Source organism: Odocoileus virginianus, chromosome 31 (assembly GCF_023699985.2).
Source record: "Odocoileus virginianus isolate 20LAN1187 ecotype Illinois chromosome 31, Ovbor_1.2, whole genome shotgun sequence".
Lineage (NCBI taxonomy): Eukaryota > Metazoa > Chordata > Mammalia > Artiodactyla > Cervidae > Odocoileus > Odocoileus virginianus.
Genome location: NC_069704.1, coordinates 20,148,742 through 20,157,645, shown reverse-complemented (window position 1 = coordinate 20,157,645; position 8,904 = coordinate 20,148,742).

Below are 8,904 nucleotides of genomic sequence, written 5' to 3'. Positions count from 1 at the left end.
CTAAAATCAAGGTATCAGTGGAGCTGCCTCCTGGAGGTTTTAGGGAAGAATCCGTTATATTTTCCAGACAGACTTTAGAGGCTGCCCACTTTCTTGGCCCAAAGCCCCACATCAACTTTTCTTCCCTTATCTCCATCATCCTATCATCTTTTTCATCCATAAACTTTTCTTCCTGCCTTTTATTAAGGACCTTGTGATTACGTCCAGGGTTTACCTGGATAATCCAGGAAAATCTTTGCATTTTAGTCCATTTGGGCTGCTATAACAAAATGTCACAGACTGGATGTTTTATATACACTAAACATTGTGAAAGTGAAGTCGCTCAGTCGTGTCCGACTCTTTGTGACCCCATGCACTATAGCCTACCAGGTTCCTCTGTCCATGGGATTTTCCAGGCAAGAGTACTGAGTGGGTTGCCATGTCTTTCTCCAGGAGATCTTCCCAACCCAGGGACTGAACCTGGGTCTCCCGCATTGTAGGCAGAATGCTTTACCATCTGAGCCACCAGGGAAGTCTAAAAGAGATATTAATAAAATGAAACAAGAACAGGAAGATGTAAAACAAGAATTAAGGAGAAATGCTGGGTATGAAGAATAGGTGAAACAGCAGAATAAAGCTGAGGGGAAAAAAAATAGTAACGAAAAGGACCAGATTGAGAAATTTTCCCAGAAAGAAGTGGGAAAGGACAATATAAAAGAATATCTGAGACATGCAGATACAAACAGGTGTTCCAGAAAGAGGGGAAAAACAGTAGAGGAGAAAATATTTTTTAAAAAAAGATAGGATTTTGATATTATAAAAAGGTGGAAAGCATGTTAAATAGCAGAGATTGAAAACCCACAGTTAAGACACATTTTTGTAATATTTAAAATATGAAAGGTGAAGAGAAGTGTTAAAAGCTTACAGAGAAGAACAGATCAGATACAAAGGAACAAATATCAGATTATGAATAGATTTTTCAACAGTAATCAAGGATGCAATAAGACAACGGAATAGAGCTTTATTAAAGGAGGAAAATTGAGAACACAGAATTTTATATCCAGCCAACTTATTCAATATGGGGGCAAGACAAAAATCTTCTCAAGTACATGTAGTCCTCACTTTGAATACTAGTGGACTAAAAATGACTACGCAAATTGAAACCATACAAAGCCATTTAAATAATTTGAAAACTTATGATTATTCTATGGCATTAACATTTTTGGCCAACACTTTAAAAACTCTCTATTGGTTATAAATATATGAGGAAATAAAAAATAGTCAAGCTAACATTTATTTAGTACATTATAATTTAAATCTTAGAAACATTGAGAATTAAGTATATTCTTTTTAAAAAAGCACTGAGAGTATTCCAAATAGTGCTTGCCTTCTTTTTCCATATAAATTTTGATGTATAGATTGCCTCAGTAAAAGAGTTAATCTGTGTTTAACTCTTTTTGGCCATTTTGAGAGTCTTCTCTTTGCAAAAATTCTTGGTGATATTGAATTTGTAAAAGGCTTGTTTCATCATCATATAGTATTTGATGATTATAACAATCTGTGTGTCCTGATTTCCCCAAAATACTCTGATTTTAAACTAAACTGAAGATTCTTCATGGTCTCACAGCATGATCTTACAGCTTTCCAGCAAATCAGTTACAGATATGTAAACTTATGCAATGAAAAGGAATACTGTAATTTTCCAGTAACCGACACAATAGAAAACAATATGCTTTTTCATGCTTTATAAGCTGAACTACAGCTATTGAGAACTGAGCTTCTTTTTACCTTCAGTTTGGAAGTCTCCTTGTTCTGGAACAGGCTTCCCAGGTGGCACTAGTGATAAACAAGCCGCCTGCTAATGCAGGAGACACAGGAGATGCAGGTTCGACCCCTGGATCAGGAAGATACCCTGAAGGAGGAAATGGCAACCCACTCCAGGATTCTTGCTTGGAGAATCCCATGGACAGAGCCCAGTGGGCTATAGTACATGGTGTTTCAAACGGTTGGACACAACTAAGCACACATGCCTTGTTTTGGAACAGTTTGTTTCTTGCTCAATACAATACTCATACAAAATTAAATACTCCGAACTTTCTTTCGACAGAAGCAATTAATATGATGGGGGACTTTATATGGTTAGTGTAAGTTATTGTTGAGGTCCTAGCTTTGTTTGGGCAAGTCTGGTATCCAGCCCAGTGACTGCCACGTAAACAGTGTTTCTCAGGACTCACCTTAGACTTCTGAAGCTTTTAAATGAAATAGCAGGGAGGGCATTAGATTGAGGCAGCTCTTATGCCATGGTGCCTACATCAGCAAACCAAGATCTAAGCCTGTAAATGCCTCAAGGTTACAAAATCAAAACACTAAGGACAACCAATCACAGTCAACTAGGTTTTAAGCTATAGCCTAACCAATAATTGCCATAAAAAAACAAAAAAACAATTTTCTTACTTTGCCTCCATCTTTTGTCTACAAAAGTTTCTTCAAGTGCCCCTTTCTGCATAGTGCTCCTAATGTTTTTGTTAGGCACTGACCAATTTCAGTTGATATTTGCTCAAATAAATTCAAACTTTTTAATAATAGGCCTCAATTTGTTTTTTTTAGCATAAACGAGACTCATATTCACTTTCTCTTTTGTAAGGGGAGGGAATGCTTTTTAACAATAGCAATAATGCCCCCTCTTAAAATAGCTAGATTTGTGCTTGCTACTCAGTCTATATATTAAATCTTTTTCATATTTACTGATATGTATAGTTAGTAAATTAAAATATTTGATTTAGAAAGTGAAGTGCATGGCAGATGAAGTAGAGACTGAAAGTGGAGACAACTAACATTAAATCCTACTTATAAAAATGAATGCCATACATATTCCTATAAACTGCTTACCCCATTCAACAATACAATGAAGTAAGTTTACTTCATGTTAAGAAATACAATTTCATATCACAATTTTAATGCCTATACTGAATTCTATACTATGGATATACCATATTTATAAATAATGCTATGATAAATATTTTTGTACAATCAGATTTAAACAATTATCTGATTTTTTTCTTTAGAATACAGATCTTCCTCAGCTTACAGTGGGGTTAAATCTTCACAAATTCATCAGAAGTTGAAAAATATCATAAGTTGAAAATGCATTACAACATGTAACCTAATATCAAGGCTTAGCCTAGCCTACCTTAAACATTCTCAGAACACTTTATTAGCCTACAGCTGGGAAAAATGAGCACAAAGCCTATTTTAAAACAAAGTGCTGAGTATTTCATGTAACTTATTGAATATTGTACTAAAAGTGAGAAACAGAATGTTTGTATGGGTACATAATGGTTATAAATATATTGGCTGTTTACCCTTGTGATCATGTGGCTAACTGGAAACCACAGAATAACGCACAACATAAGAATTGTGAATTTCAGTTTTATTCAGGGAACTTACTGAGGACTATAGACTGGGAAGCAGACTCTCAGCTCTGAGGAACTGCTCTGCAGAGGCAGGGGAGAAACTTGTATATATAGATGAATTTTTGGCTAGGAAATACATGTAGTCAAGCATACGTCTTGGTAAAAGGTTACTGTTAATCACACAGAACAGATATCTCAAGTTAATTATCTCAAGTTAATGGTTTTTAGTACTCTTCTGTGTATGGGAAGATGCCAGAATCTGGGATCATCGAAATTTTTCCTGAGATATGTACTTTAACTATCTAGAGGTCCTTTTATTCAAAGCACAGAATGCCTCATTCTGTTTTTCCATCCAGCACTCTCTGCAGGGTGCAATGTTGCTGGGAAATTCCAGTGGCTTGCAATTTAACGCTTTCTATAGCTGGCTGATGAGAGACACCCTTCATTCCTTTTAGTACATAGCGTCCCCACTCTGGTAATACATCTGACTGAGGTTCATGCTCACTTTGTCCATGGTGTTAGGAACGCTCGAGGTAAGGCAAGGATTTCACTGATAGGCCGTTTGTGTGCTATGTCTGTATTAGACCCTATTGAAAACCTAACTGCAATTGATTAGCTAAGTCAACAGATCCCATCTAGTAATATCAATATAGTGGACCAAACAAAACTACAATTCCACTCTCCTAAAATAAATTTTCTAACAGCCATTCCATTAGAACCTTGAGGAAAAACCCACCAAGGTAAACCAGAAGTAATGGACATAGACAGTTGATCACAAACCCAACAATTGGATTGGTTTTTAAGTCTGCATAGGATCATGCTCATGAAAGAAAAAATAAATGATTTATGCAAAAGTTCAACAAATCAAGAAAACACTCTTAACTCTCTAGGTCATGTTCCTCATCTTGGGATAGCCATCTACTTCTGATGTCAACTTCTCATCCTGGGGTGGGCATCATTTCTGTTTGAGCATTGTTTTACAGTGACTTTCAGACCAGCATTCCTCTCTGTAAGTCAGACCAGTGCTAGGGGCACTTCTTAAGTAAGAAATGTGAATCCAAGAGTCAATTCCCTTCAGTTTTGTTGTGAGTAAGCTAGTTAAAAGTTCCTGGTAAGGGCTTTCCCATCTATCAGGAGAGAGTCCTTTAAATGATGTCTTTTCCAGGGTATATATAATCTCCTGCTTGTAGGCTATTGGGTATCTGATCTTTGTCCAGAGATGTTTCTATCTTTGAATAGCAGAAAAAACTTACCATTTTGATAATTGAGCTTTTAACAATACAATTGAACTTTTGCTATAATGTAATACAGCAATAAAGAGCTATCTAGGTTGTTGTTCAGTTGCTAAGTCGTGTCCAACTCTTTGAGACCCATGGACTGCAGCATGTCAGGCTTCCCTGTTCTTCATCATCTCCTGGCATTTGCTCAAACTCATGTCCACTGAGTTGGTGATGCCAGCCAACCATCTCATCCTCTGTTGTCCCCTTCTCCTGTCTTCAATCTTTCCCAGCATCAGGGTCTTTTCAAATGAATTGGCTCTTTGTATCAGGAGGCCGAAGTATTGGAGCTTCAGCATCAGTTCTTCCAATAAATATTCAGGGTTGATCTCCTTTAAGATATCTTTATCCAAAGATATATTTCTATCATTGAATAGCATAAATAAACTTACAATGTCCTTTTAATGAATGAACTTTTTCATTCATTTTAATGAATGAACAATGAACTTTTTCTGTAATGTAACAGAGCTATAAGGACCCATCTAGGAAGTGAGTTTAGGTAGTAATTACCTAACTTGAAATAAAATTAGCAGCACTAGAACTTGATATCCACTAAAATAATTTCTTCTCTAATGTTACTCAAACTTTTACCAAATATAGCCAAATTAAGACTAATTTATTTGCAATGTAAGTCTAGTTTCAATAAATTGGACCTGATTGTTTACATTAGTTTAACAAGACTGGCGGTTGATCATTTACACTCTGGTCAATGTGCTTTGATAATGCTTCTATAAGGAATCTTAGATTGACTATTGAAAGCCTCCTGAGGCCAGGAATATCATTCCAAAGACTTGCCATGAGATCTGACTGTAACAATTATAGAATTGGGTGAATTTCTCTCTTCTGAATTTCCCCCAAATATCTTGAGGTTCTTACACCTGCCAGGAAGTGACCTTTCTTAGTCACCTGGTGAGGTTGCTGGGAACTCTGTGAGCAAGGTATTAGTCTGTTTTTCTAAGGAAATGTCTCCATAAAGTCCATTTTAGTTCTCGGAAGTTGTCTGGTTATATCTGATTTTATGTAATTCTCAAACCTCACATTTCAGTCAAAGCCTTGGTGATATAACCAGTGCTTCCATTTGTGTCCTGTTATAAGGAAAACAGATTTTTCTTGAACTTATGCAAATAACTATACTGCCATAAAAATAAGAATACTAAGAATTTCAAATTCTGGAGGGATAAGGTAGAGAGAAAAAGATAAGTGTTTCAATTCTGCTTAAAAGGTATAATTTACCAAACTGCTTAAGGGGGAAATTTTCTTTATATCTGGAAAAGGAAGATTAAAAGACAGTAACATTTCAGACAGAACGTCATAAAAATGATTGTTCAGCCCTGTGTAACTAATTCTTGTTGATCATAATTTCTGTTAACAGTTTATGAAGTCATAAAGTTTTTCCTTCAGAGTTTTGGAATTTCTTACCTGGTTCAGTGGTATTATCTGACAGTTATCAGAAATCTGCACTTGTCAAAAGGTCTTCCATTAACTTTCTTGAAGAGCTTCATTTTTGTAAAGGCATCAGAGTAAAAGAACAACTGTCTATAAATGACAAAAGACTTTAAGTGGCATGGTTAAAGATATGACTACAATGCAATTGAAGGGGAAGATTTTATTTTTCTGTGACATACCAAATTTTAAGATAATGACCAGAATTATGACTGACAACATACCAGAACATATCTGAATTTTAGGAATTTCATTTAGCTTCTAGAATGTTTATATTATTTGTCTATACAGTATAACCTAGGAAAGCTTATCATTATTTACAATGTGTTCCACATTATTTAACATATCAAATAAGCTTCATTAATTTAATATCTCTTTGAGATGTTTCAGGGGCCCTCTTGAAACACCCCAAAGTTTGCTAGAGATCAAAAGGACTTCATTTAGAATTCGATTTGGGGAGGTTTGTCAAAGATAACAAAAGGTTTTAAAACACTTGGTCAAACAGGATCACAGCCACTGTGAAATGATAGTTAATCATTTAACCAAAATGATAATAAAAGATTTCAAAAGTAAACTACAGAAAGTTATAACAGGACACTTAAAAGGTAGAGAAACTTTACAATCTATTTTCAAAACCAGATTAGTTTTCCAAGAAAATTTTGTTCACTTAATAGAGAGAAAACCAAATTCTAGATTTGTACCAGCTTACTTTTAATATTAAAACATTCACTTGATTAAATTTATTACAATGTTCTCCAGGTCTAATCACATACAAAACTCTTCTTAGAGATTCTTTTCAACAAATCTATAACTTCCTGTTTCTACCTTCAGATTTTTGTCCCAAGATTTCCCATTTTCTCTATTTTTTTTAAACCTCTCTTAGGACAAAACTACTTTCTTTTCCCTTAACAAAATACATTACAATCCTTTTACTTTTTTTTCCCCTTGCATATGATGATGCTTTCCTTATCAATATTAGTAGTTCCAGTTATATGTATTGATCAGAATTCTCAACCTTACAACCTCTAACCTCTAGAGAAAACCAAGAAGCAAGCAATTGTGAACTGTCATGCTAGCATCTACAGATTTGCAAACTTATGAACATATTCTACAACCTCCAGAAACACAGATTTTCTCATAGCATTATTTCTCTCCTATATGTGGTATACATGTTCAATAAACCCAAACATCTTTGTTTTTTTAATCTTAAAAGAGGATGAAAGTAAGTAAATTTAGACATGTTCAACAATTAATGTTTCATTACTTTATCTTATTTGGAAAAGGTCCAGATATTCAATAAACTTCTGTCATTTAGCTTACTTTAGAAAAACTCTAGTTTTAAATTACTAAAAAGATTTGGAGAAACTATTTATATAGACATAGTGTAAAATAAAAATTTTTTAAAGACCTCAGAAAGATTTTTAAAACTTGAAGAAACACTGGTTTATAACATTGTAGAAGTTTTATGTGTACAATATTATGTTTTATCTTTTGTATACACTACAGTGGTATCTACCACAAAAAGTTTTCATTTATCATCATACAGTTGTTTGGTCCCTTTTACCCATTTCACCCTTTCCCAATACCCCTCCCCTCTGGTGACCAGTACTTTGGTCTCACTAGCTATGTGTTTGCTTTGCTTTCATTTTACTTTTATATTCCACATATGAGTGAAATCATACAGTATGTGTCTTTCTCTGACTTATTTCACTTAGCATAATCTCCTCAAAGTCCATCCATGTTGTAGTAAATGGCAGGATCTCATCTTTTTTTTTATAGCTGAGTAGCATTCCACTGTATATATACATACCACATCTTTTTTCCCCTCACGAATGCTGTGTTTTTGAGATAGAATTAATGTCATAAAATCCAGTCTTTTAAAGCGTACATTTCAGTCCATGTGTGCATAGTCATGTTTGACTCTCTGCGACCAGACGGCCTGTAGCCCACCAGGTTCCTCTGTCCATGGGATTTTCCAGGCAAGAATACTGGAGTGGGTTGCCATTTCCTTCTTCAGGGGATCTTGCCACCCTAGGGACTGAGCCCACATCTCTTGCATCTCCTGCATTGGCAGACGGATTCTTTACCACCAGTGCCACCTGGGAAGCCCCAGTGCATTTCAGTGGTTTACAGTGTTCTAACAAACTGTCACCATCACCACCGCCAGTCCTATCAACCAAAGGAGAAGCTGTGTGTCCATGAGCAGTCACTGCCCATTTCTCTGTGGTTCCCAGCAACTGCTGGTGAACTCTCTGTGGATGTGCCTAGTCTGGATATTTCACAGAAATGGAGTCACTATTCTACACCAGGCTTCCTTTGAAACTGTGGGTAAAATACATTTCACTGGCCTTCCCTCATCAAGGTTTTAAGACTTCCACATCCTCTAAGCAGCATGTAACCTAAACAAGAAACCCAAGGGACTTAACTGGTGGTCTGGTGTTTAAGCCTCCATGCGCCCAATGCTGGGGGCCTGGGTTCTATCCCTAGTTAGGGAACTAGATCTCACATGCTGCAACTAAAAGATCCCACATACCTCAACAAAGATCAGAGATAGAAATAAATAAATAGTATTTTTTTAAAAAAAGATATTTGCCCGAGTTGCTTTCCAGGAACTTGGGAGTCAGTGGCATCTAGGTTGAGCTGAGCCAAGAGTTAGGCATGTCTAGTTTGTGCTAAGCTGGTTAGGACTAGATAGGACTATCACCCTTGAACTGGGCACACATGGGCACCTGCACTTGTGACCTTTTGAATTTGCAGAGGCCTATAGCTTAGTTACACCTGAGTAGATCGAT